This window comes from Panthera leo, chromosome D4 (genome assembly GCF_018350215.1).
Source record: "Panthera leo isolate Ple1 chromosome D4, P.leo_Ple1_pat1.1, whole genome shotgun sequence".
NCBI classification, from domain to species: Eukaryota; Metazoa; Chordata; class Mammalia; order Carnivora; family Felidae; genus Panthera; species Panthera leo.
This window is the reverse complement of record NC_056691.1, coordinates 46,036,679-46,048,805: the sequence shown is the minus strand read 5'-3', so window position 1 is coordinate 46,048,805 and position 12,127 is coordinate 46,036,679. Positions and strand designations below refer to the sequence as shown.

The 12,127-nt window shown below is 37.7% G+C and overlaps 1 long non-coding RNA gene across 2 annotated transcripts in view; it reads left to right on the top strand.

Annotated features, from left to right (window-relative positions):
* Positions 1–1,777: 1,777 nt before the first annotated feature.
* LOC122204389 overlaps positions 1,778–12,127 on the top strand; it is a 37,349-nt gene continuing 26,999 nt past the window's right edge. For both annotated transcript variants that reach the window (XR_006195649.1, XR_006195648.1), the window contains exons 1-2: positions 1,778–2,000; positions 2,595–2,693. This is a non-coding gene — a long non-coding RNA (uncharacterized LOC122204389). The remainder of the gene's footprint in view (positions 2,001–2,594; positions 2,694–12,127) is intronic.

Sequence of the window (12,127 nt, the reverse complement as noted above, 5' to 3'; positions counted from 1 at the left end):
ATAGAAATACAAGTGATTTTGGTGTATTAGTCATTTATTGAAGCTTCACTAAATTTATTAGCCCTAATAAAAGTAAATTAAAAATCTCCAGGATTTCCTATATGTGAAATTATATCATCTGCAAAGAGGAATAGTTTTACTTGTTTCTTTCCAATTTGGATGCCTCATTTCTTTTTTTTTTTTTTTTTTTTTCTGTGCCTAATCGTTCAGGTTAAACTTTTCAGCACAATGTTGCTTATACCATTTTGAATAGAAGAAGCAGAAGCTGGCATTCTTTTCTTGTGCCTGATATCAGCAGGAAATCTTTTGGTCTTTCACCATTGATTATGATTATGATGTTAGTGGTAATTTTTTCATAAGTGCCATTAATCAGATTGAAGAAGTTCTGTTCAATCCTACTTTGTTGAATGTTTTATCATGAAAAAGTGTTGGATTTTGTCAAATTCTTTTTCTGCATCAACAGATTGTATGTTTTCCTTGATTCTATTAATATATTACACTGATCCATTTTTGTATGTGGAACCCCTTGCATTCCTGAGATAAATCTCACTTGATCATGGTGGTTTGCAAGGACTTTCTTGAGGATTTTTTTTCATCTTTGACTTAATTTCTTGTAATGTCTTTGCCTGGTTTTGGCATCAGGATAACGTTGGCCCCATGGAATGAGTTAGGAAGTGTTCACCATTCTAAGAAGAGAGAAGGACTGGTGTTAATTTTTCTTTAAACATTTGATACAATTCACTAGTGAAGCCATCTGCTCCTGGGCTTTTGTCAGGAGGTTTTTGACTACTGATTCAATTTATTTACTTGTTATAAGTCTATTTACATTTTCTTTTTTTCCCTTGAGTCAGTTTTGGTAGGTTATGTGTTTCCAGGGAATTTGTCTATTTTACTTAGGCTTGTCAGCATACATTATTCATAGTTTTATCTTATAATCCCTTTTGTTCCTTTAATGTCGCTAGTAATGTCCCCATTATACTGTGTTCAAGTCATCTTTTTCTTGATCAAGAGTTCAGTTGGTTGCTGTAAACCTGTGACTACTTTCCAGCGTTCCCACAAAGTCAATTCTGACGCTTATCTTCTTGACGTTTCTTTTTAGGGATGGGCTCTTGGAGCTTCCTACCCTGTTATTTGCACCGATGCACTTCTACTTTTTGTTTTCTATTAGAGTAGAATGGCCAACTGCCTCTGAAACGCGAAGTTCCTTCCCCCGTACATCCCGCCTGACTGGGATTCGGTTCCCCACTCCTGGCCTTCCCACCATCTGGGTATCTGTCCTCCACCATTTCTTTGAAGCTCTCTAGCTCTAGCACTAAGCTATGTCCCTCCAAATGTTTTCCACCCTCCCTCCTCCTCACGCTCCCCACCAGCACCACCCAAACCCCCGCTCCTTCTGATTGTAGGAGCTCGCCCTTCATTGTTTAACCCTCCCGCGCGCGCGCACGCGCACAACACACACACACACACACACACACACACACACACACACACACACACACACACACACACACACGTGTCACTCTCTTACCCTTAGCCAGCAGGCTCCGCTGTGGTGAGGGCGCCTCAGAGACTGCACTGGCGCCGACTCGAAGGCCCCAGAGCCTCTCTCTGGCAAGACGGCGCTTCCCTCCGGGGCTCGGCGGGGCCCCGGGCTCGCGGAGGCTCCACGTGAGCGTCTCCCCCCACGCCGAGCGCGCGCACGCCTGCCCGCCAGCGCCTTCGCGGAGGGATCTGGGAGTGAAGCGCCGGGCCGGGCGCGGGTCGCACAGGTGCTTGGGCCGGACGCGAAACGGCTTTCAGTGGTTAGAAAGAGTAAGGGAGAAAGAGAAAAGGGAGGGTGCGAGAACTGGAGCGGAAGAAGAGAGAGGGAGGGGTATCATCAAGACGGTCCGAGCGCGGCGAGGGGGTAGGACGGCCGCTCAGCTCCGCGACAGGGGTTTTCCCTTGGTAACGGACCAAACGACCGAGTCAAGCAGCCGTGGGCTGTATGGTGGTGAGGGGTAAGGAATAACGATAAAAAATAGAAAAGGCGCCGCTAGACTGCAGCCTTTTCAAGCTTGGGTTGGAGCGCAGCCCAGGTCCCGCGAACTGGGAACCGGGAAGGCGGTAGTGGACGCTGCCGCGTCGCGAGACGGAAAGCGGCCGTGAGCCTCCCTGGGCCCCGCGCACCCCCGGGCCGGCCGTCGGGAAGGGCTTGCACCCCACCTCTTGCACCTCCTGTCAAGCCTCGCATACGTGATTTAGGCAACAGCGTTCAAGTAATAAGCAAATAAGCATATATATTTTTAAGTGAATATTATTATGACCTCACTTTTTCCGGAGTTGAGCTGCTTTGAATGGTCTTGAAACGGTTTAGTAGTTTTCTGAATTCTCAAGTGTCTTTTCATCAGATAGCGGACTCAGTAATTCGGTGTTGCCGCAGCCCTATCCGTCGATAAGAGGACTTTTTCGAGAGGCTGCAGCCAAGGAACGAGACTGAGAAAGTCGCTCTTAAACGTTTTCTGTCTACGGACTACTCTCTGAGATTAAGTTCTCTTTAAAGTATTTCTGAACATTTTGAGAATAATCAGCTCCTAACCTTTGTCTCCATTTAGATGGATGATGTAGCTGCCCCACTTCCTACTTGCACTCTTGTTTACTGGAAAAATGGATGGGAGATCTGTGGAGGCGGTAAAGCGAGGAGTTCTAACTCTGTAAGTAAGCTTACCATTCCCTAATTCATTCAATCAATAATCACTGAGCACTCCTTGTACGCCAGGCACTGTGCTAGGCAATAGAAGTAAAGGGCTCATCATCCCGAAAGAAAAAAAAAATAACAAAACAGGAGGTACTGTAGGTGTTCTTAAATCTTTCCATGTTTTGTTCTAGTTATCTCCTGAGGGAGTCCTTCCTTTCCATGGCAGGGGGAGAACAATATTAACTGACTAAAACCATACCTGTTCCCCAACCAAGCCAGTCTTTCTTGATTCGGTAAAGAGCACCAAAAATTTTTTTTTTTTAATTTTTTTAATGTTTATTTATTTTTGAGACGGAGAGACAGCATGAACGGGGGAGGGTCAGAGAGAGAGGGAGACACAGAATCTGAAACAGGCTCCAGGCTCTGAGCTGTCAGCACAGAGCCTGAAGCGGGGGCAAGATCATGACCTGAGCCAAAGTTGGACGCTTAACGGACTGAGCCACCCAGGCGCCCCAAAAATATTTTTAAATAAGAGAACAATTCACCATATTAGTCTACCTAGAAGAAGCTAGTGATGGTATTTTTTCTTTATTGGAGGTGAGGAGGGAGAAAGGGAGAGAGAGAAATAGCGTTCCTCTCATTATAAATCATTTAATGGAATGATTTTTGTTGTTGTCAATGACTCACGTGTGAAAACTGTTGCTACAGATGAAATTTGAAGTTAGCAACCTGGGAAGTAAATCTTGAGTCCTTCTACCTACCAGCTTCTAAAGTAACCAAGTCTGATAAATTGCTACATGATTTTAAAGCTGTTTTAACATGTAAAAAAATATATATATATTGGTTGCCATACACTTAAGCTTTAGATAGGAACAGCAAGGCAAAATAGGTTTGGTTTTTACAAATCAAGGAATCTCTATAGATAGGAAGCTGAGAAAATGACTTTGCAGGAAGCTAAACAATAATCAAATAAAATGTTTGCCTAAGGACCCTTGAGATGAGATTGATGAGAGGAGGGAAGAGAGAAATGGGGAATGTCTCTCTTTTTGACAGAAAAAGTCCCTGAAGTAAATAGTTCTTAGAAAGGGACACTTGTCCACTGGGCCCACCGTAGAACCAGAGGTACCATCAGAAAGTGAGTCAGGGTTGTGAGGGGCCAGTCAGCTCCAAAGCAGAGTTAATAATTTCCATGTCTGCCCTATATGAAGTAGATCAATCATGTAGAAACCAAAAGAGAAGGGAATTGATTTCACAGTTTCAGTTAGAAGGTAGTACCGTTACAGGAAACCAACCCCTGAACAAGGCTAAAAAAACCTAAATTTGGGTGACGAGTGTATGTAAATAAGACCAATTTTCCTTTTTCCTTTTCTTTCTTTTCCTCTTGTGCAAAGTGTTTCCATAATGTTGAAAAGGGCGTGGATAAATATTGCTGAGGGGAGTAAAATTACATAAAATCCACAGAGAAAAATTAGCAATATCGATGAAAAATTTAAAGGGACATCTCTTCAATTAATTCCACCTCTAGAAACGATTCTGCAGATATATTTGCACATGTGCAAAATGGCCCATGTGTAAGAATAGTAACTGTAGTTTTGTAATGACACAAGAGATGAGACTATTTCAATGGCTATAAATGGAGAGGGATCAATTAAATTATGAGGCTTCCCTAAAATTAATAATATATAGCTATTAAACAATGCAGCAGATCTGGCAGAAATATAGTGATTTTCAAGATACATTGTTGAGGGGAAAAAAGGGTATAGAATAATGTGTGTAAAATAATTCAACTTAAATTTTAAAAATATTTGTGTATACATAGAATATTTCTGGAAAGACATGCAAAATGTTGTTGACTGTTGCCTCAAGGGAAGGATGTAGGTATCCGAGGGCTGTGTGGAGGGAAATTTATTTTGTACAGAACACAATTTGCTACCAGTTTTAAAAACAAGTGTTTGAACTATCTAATACAAATAAATAACTAATAAAATAAGCCAAGCACTGGTAGCAGGAAGTTTTTCTAGAACTTACCACATTCTATTTCGTAAGAATTCTGCAACTGTCAAAATTGCGTTAACAGGAAGAGAGAAAAGAAACCATCAGGATAAGTGATTCAGTTAGGCCTCATCTAAGCCTTAGTTTCCTCATTTGTAAAATGGGTACAAGGGTAACTATTTTGCAGAGTTGTTGTCTGGATTAGACATAAAGGCTATGAATTATTATAATAGTAGTACACACACACACACACACACACACACTCCTCTGACTCAGGCCTTCAGTTTCCCCAGTGTAATTCCCAGAAAAAGATCAAGCTGGACCTGAAACAGGAAGAATTTATTTTCTCACCAGCACAGGATTTAGCACTAGTAGTAAGTCCCATCCCCTTGGATTTCATTTACTAAATGGGAAAATGGATCCCTGGATACCATGATGACCAAGACAAAACTCTGTGCTTTCAACAGTATTATGCAGTTTATACATAAGTGGATTTGCACTCAAATAATAGAGAACAAAACTAGTATTTCCCTTTGCTGTTACTCTTCTCCCCAGAGATTAATTGCTGATATCGTCGTAAAGGTGAGGGAGATCCTTTATGACTTACAGTTTTGTTTGATGCATGTTGTTTCCCCCCTTCATTAGCATCATAAAGTATACACTGGCTAAAATATCAATATGTCTTAGAGGTTTTTCGCAGGTCATAAAGATTCTTCCCTATTCTTTTAAACTGCTGCAGGTAGCCTAGTGTATGGATAAATGTGCCATTTATTTAATCATTTACCTGTTGATGGACATTGAAGTTGTTTTCAATTTTTACTAGTATAAAATGCCCAAAAGAGCATGGTTATACATATATCTGTTTCGTATATTCAAACCCATATTTTTTTCTTTCTTTCTTTTTCCTCTGAGGCTATTAATCTTGGTTATAAACATTACAAATGTCTGCCAGCTTGTTGCTTGTATTATTACTTTGTATATGGTATCATTCAACCTACAGAATTAAATTTTTTGATGGAAATAAATGTACCAACCATTATTTTAAAAAGATGTTTTTCTTACAACTTTGTTTTCTTGTTTAAGGTCTTTTACACACCCAAGATTATATGCACATATTCTCCTATATATTCTGTTATTATTTGAAATTTACATATTTTATCAACCTGGAATTTATTTTCAGTGTATGTCAAGTTGTAGTAGGCAGTATAGTGCTCCTCCACACAAGATGGCCGTGTCCCAATCTCCAGAACCTGTGAATATGTTAGGATACAGTATGCAAAATGAAATTAAGGTTGGAGATGGAATTAAGGTGGTAATCAGCAGACCTTGCGATGATGTATTAGTTTCCTATTGCTGCTATGACAAACCACCATAAATTTAGTAACTTTAAAACAACACAAATTTCTCCTGAAAGTCAGAAGTCTTCTTCTGAAAGTCAGAAGGCCAAATGAAATAAGTTTCACTGGGCTGGAGTGAAAATGTAGGGCTGATTCTTTCTGGAGGCTCTGAGGGGAAAGTCTGATACCTTCTTTTTTTCATCTTGTAGTGGCCACTTGTATTCCTTGACATGCAGCCCTCTCTTCTACCTTCAAAGCCTGTCTCTCTAATCTCTGCTTCTGTCATCATATCTCCTTCACCTTCCTGTTGTCAAATCTCTGACACACTTATAAGGACACTTGTGATTACATTTAGGGCTCATCCGGATAATCCAGGATAATTTCCTCATTTCAAGATCCTTAATTATGTATGCAAAGTCCCTTTTTCCATATAAAGTAACAATCATAGGTTCCAGGAACTCAGGCCCAGATATTTTGGGGGACATTATTCAGTCTGCCATATATAGAGTGATTATTTTGGATTATCCAGATGGGCCCAAAGTATCACAATTCTTATAAATAAAAGAGGGAGACAGAACAAAGAGAGCCTGAGACATAGCATTGTGAAAAAGACACAGCCTGATGTTGCTGGCTTTCAAGATAGAAGGAGGGTGTAATAAACCAAGGAATGTGGGTGACCTCTAGAGAGTGGAAAAGGCAAGAAACAATTATCCCCTAGTGCCTCCATAGCCATGTTAACACATTAATTCTAACCCAGTAAGACCCATCTTAGAAGTTTTTTTAAAAAACCTTAATTTTAGTAAGAACATTTAACATGAAATTTACCCTCTTAACAAAATTTTAAGTATACAATGCAGTATTGTTAACTATAGGTATAATGTTGTACAGCAGATCTCTAGAATTTATTCATCTTGCTTAACTGAAACTTTATGGATATTGATTAATAACTTACATTTTCAGGGTACTTGGGTGGCTTGGTTGGGTGTCCAACTTTGGCTCAGGTCATTATCTCATGGCTCATGGGTTTGAGCCCTGCATCGGGCTCTATGCTAACAGCTCAGAACCTGGAGACTGCTTTGGATTCTGTGTCTCCCTCTGTCTCTGCCCCTCCCCACTCATGCTCTGTCTCTCAAAACTGAAAAAAAATTACAAAATTTTTTAAAAATAATAATTCACATTTTCCCCTTTCTCCAGCCCCTGGAAACCACATTACATATTTTGATTCTATGAATTTGACTTTTTAGATACCTCATGTAATGTGAAATCATGCGATTTTTGTCTTTCTGTGACTGGTTCATTCCACTTAGCATAATGTCTTCAAGGTTCATCCATGTTGTTGCATATGACAGAATTTTCTTCTTTTTTAAGGCTTCTTTTCCATTGTATGTGTATACCACAATTTCTTTATTCATCTGTCGATGAACATTTATATTGTTTTCACATCTTGGCAATTGTGAATGGTTCTGTAATGAACATGGGAATGCTAATATTTTTTTAAGATTCTCTTTCAATTTTTTTGGATAAATATCCAGAAGTGGGATTGCTGGATCATATTTTTATTTAAAATTTTAATCTCCATTCTGTTTACCATAGTGGTTACACAATTTTGCATTCCCACCAGCAGTGCACAAGGGTTCCAATTTCTCTATATCCTCACCAACATGTGTAGGTTTTTTGTTTTTTTTGTTTTTACAATAGCCATTCTTAAAAATGTGAAGTCATAGGGGCGCCTGGGTGGCACAGTCGGTTAAGCGACCGACTTCAGCCAGGTCACGATCTCATGGTCCGTGAGTTCGAGCCCCGCATCAGGCTCTCTGGGCTGATGGCTCGGAGCCTGGAGCCTGTTTCCGATTCTGTGTCTCCCTCTCTCTCTGACCCTCCCCCGTTCATGCTCTGTCTCTCTCTGTCCCAAAAAAAAAAAAAAAAAAACCGTTGAAAAAATGTGAAGTCATATTTTATTGTTTTTTGATTTGCATTCCCTAATAATTAGTGCTGTTGGAGCATTTTTCATGTACCCGATAGCCATTTATTTATATTTCTTTTTTTGAGAAATGTCTGGTAACTCCTTAGCTCATTTTTAAATCAGGTTTTGGTTTTTTTGCTATTGAGCTGTAGGAGTTCCTTATATATTTTGGATATTAACCCCTTACCAGATATATGGTTTGCACATATTTTCTCACATTCCACAATTTCCCTTTTCACTCTGCTAATTGTTTTCATTGCTGTACAGAAGCTTTTTAGTTTGATGCAGTCCCACTTCACTGTGATGCCTTTAGCTTTGTTCTTTCTCAAGATTGTTTGGCTATTCTGTGTCCTTTGGGATTCTATATGAATTTTAGGATTTTTTTTCTGTTTCTGAAAAAAAAAAGCCATAGGATTTTGATAGGGAATGCTTTGAAATGGTAGGTCACTTTGTGGACCTTTTATCCACTGTGTGGATATTTTAATAATATCAGTTCTTCCAATCCATGAACATAGGATGTCTTTCCATTAATTTATGTCTTCTTTAATGTCATTTATCAACTTTTTAAAGTAGGCTCCATGCCCAGTGTGGGGCTTAAACTAATGACCCTGAGATCAAGGGCTGTATGCTCTACTGGCTGAGCCAGCCAGGCACCCCTCATTTATTGAAGTTTTGAAGCATTCGGTATACAAGTCTTTCACCTCATTAGTTAAGTTTATTTCAAAGCATTTTGTTATGTTTAATGCTATTGCAAATGGGACTTTTATTTCTGCATAGTTCATTGTTAGTGTATAGAAACACAATTGATTTTTTATATTGATTTTGTATTATAACACTTTACTGAATTAATGTATTAGTTCTTACAGGTTTTTTTTTAAGTCTTTAGAGTTTTCTACATGTAAGATTATGCCATTCGCAGAGATAATTTTACTTCTTCCTTTCTAATTTGGTTGCCTTTTACTTTATTTTCTTGTCTAATTGCAATGGCTAGGACTTCCAGTACTACGTTGAACTGAAGTGGAAAGAATAGGCATCCCTGCTGATTTTTCAGTTTCAAGAACAGCTTTCCATTTTTCACTGTTCAGTATGATGTTAATTGCAGGCTTTTCGTATATGGTCATTATTATGTTAGGGTAATTTCTTTCAGTTCCTACTTTATTGACTGTTTTATCATGAAAGGATGTTGAATTTTGTCAAATGTTTGGTCTGTTATCTATTGAAATAATTACTGTGGATAGTGTTTTTGTTACTAATTTAATCTTTTATTGTAGGTCTGTTCAGATTATCTTCTGCTTGCGTCATTTTAGAAATTTGTGTGTTTCCAGGACTTTGCCTACTTTATTTAGGCTATCTAATTTGCTCATACAATTGCTCATAGTATCCTTTTATAATCCTTTTTATTTCTATAAGAAGAGTAGGGGTGTCTCATCTTTCATTTCTAATTCCAGCAGTTTGAATGCCATCTCTTTTGTCTTTGTTAATCAAGCTAAAGTTTTATCAATTTTGTTGCTCTTTAAGAAAATAAGCTTTTTAATTGATTTTCTATATTTTTGAATTTTGTTTTATGAATTTCCACTCTGATTTGCTATTTACTTTCTTCTTCTTGCTTTAGGTTTATTTTGCTCTTCTTTTTCCAGTATTTTAAAGTGGAAAGTTAGGTTATTGGTTTGGGATCTTTCTTTCTTCTTGAAATGTTTCTGTGAACACTGCTTTTGCTACATCCCTTAAGTTTTGGTGTGTGTCTCCATTTTTATTCATCTCAACTTTGAGATGTTTTTGAGATTTTTAAAGTTCCCTTTTGATTTTTTCTTTGACCCATTGATTATTTAGAAGTGTGTTGTTTGATATCTTATGTTTCTGAATTTTTCAGTTTCCTGTCTGCGGTTGATTCATAATGTTGAAAAAAATATCTTTATATCATTTCTATCCTTTTAATTTTTTAATGATTTCTATTCTGTATACTTTATTAAAACAATCCTTTAATTATTTCTACTATACTTTAAATTCATTGAGTTTTGTATTATGGTCTATGATCTATTCTGGAGAATAGCTCATATACACTTGGGAAGAGTATGTATTCTGTTCCTGTTTTGAGGACCATTGTATAAATGGTTGATTTATAGTGTTGCCCAAATCCTCTATTTCCTTGTTGATCTTCTGGATAGTTTAATTGTTCTATCTATTATTGGAAGTGGGGTATTGAAATATTAAACTATTATTAAGTTCTTATTATTAAACTATTATTAAGTTCTTTATTTTAATTCCAGTACAGTTAACATACAATGTTATATTAGTTTCAGGTATACAAATAGTGATTCAACAATTCTATACATTACTCAGTGCTCATCATGGTAAGTGTACTCTATTCCCCTTCACTTATTCCACCTATCCCTCCAGAACATTTTTAGTGTTTATTTGTTTTTGAGAGAGAGAGACAGAGCATGAGCAGGGGAAGGGAAGAGAGAGAGGGAGACACAGAACTCAAAGTGGGCTCCAGGCCCTGCGCTGTCAGCACAGCCTGACGCAGGGCATGAATTTACGAACCATGAGATCATGACCAGAGCTGAAGTCGGATGCTCAACCGCCTGAGCCACCCAGAAGCCCCGTTTAGAACCTTTTTAATGTCTGCTTTTTCTGATGTTATAGCCACTCCAGCTTATTTGTTGTTGCTCTTTGCATAATGCACCGCTTTCCGTTCATTTGCTTCAAGTCTTTGTATTTTGAATCTAAAATGTGTCTCCTGTAGACAGCATAGAGTGGATCTTTAATGCACTGACAATCTCTGCCTTTTAATCAAATTATTTAATATAGTCACATTTAATGTTATTGATATATTTGGATTTATATCTGCCATTTTCTTTATGTTTTTGTATGTCTTACATCTTTTTAGTTCCTTTATTTCTTCTTTACTGCTCTCTTTTGCATTAAACTAATATTATCTGATGTACCATTTTAATTTTTAATCGTCTTTTATACTATATTTTTTCAATTTTTATTTAAATTACAGTTAGTTAACATGTAGTATAATATTAATTTCAGGTGTATAATATAGTGATTCGTCACTTCCATACAATCCCTGGTGCTCATCATATACTATATATTTTTTGAGTAAGTTTCTTACTGATTGCTCTAGGCTTACGATATACATCTTAACTTATCAGAATCAGCTTTATATTTATATTTATATTAATATTAATTTAATTCCAGTGAGATTTAGAAACATTACTGGTAAATAGCTCCATTCCCTTTCCTCCGTTTTCTGTTATTATTGATATACATATTATATCTGTACGTTACAAACCCAATGCATGATTATAATTATATAATACTATGTCTTTTAGACTAGTTAAGAGAAGAAAGGAGAGCAAGTACATATTTATAGCTTTTCTTATATTAACCTTCTTATTTATCATTTCTGATTCTCTTTATTTATTCTTGGAGAATCAAGTCACCATTTGGCGTTATTTCCTTAGCCCAATATAACTCCCCCTCCATACCTTTTGTGCTGTTATTAGCAAACGTATTACATTTGTATGTATCATAGGTCCAAGAATACATTACATACATATTGATTTACACAGTTGCTTTTTAAATTGGGTAGGAGAAGAAAGGAGAAAAATGGATTTATGTTGTCTTTTTTTTTTTTTTAATTTTTTTTTTTTTCAACGTTTTTTATTTATTTTTGGGACAGAGAGAGACAGAGCATGAACGGGGGAGGGGCAGAGAGAGAGGGAGACACAGAATCGGAAACAGGCTCCAGGCTCCGAGCCATCAGCCCAGAGCCTGACGCGGGGCTCGAACTCACGGACCGCGAGATCGTGACCTGGCTGAAGTCGGACGCTTAACCGACTGCGCCACCCAGGCGCCCCTATGTTGTCTTTTTTATGACATAATTATCATTACCAGTGCTCTTTGTTTTTTAATAAGAATTTAATTACCATTGGGGGTCACTTACTTTCAGTCTGACTAACTTCCTTTAGAATTTCTTATAAGGAGGGTCTGCTAACAACAGATTCTCTTTGTTCATCTGGGAATATCTTTCATTTACTTTTGTTTTTTAAAGATAGATTTGCTGAATATAGGATTCTTGGTTAACAGTTTCTTACTTTGAGCACTTCAAATATATTATCCCATCGTTTCCTGGTCTCCATTGTTTCT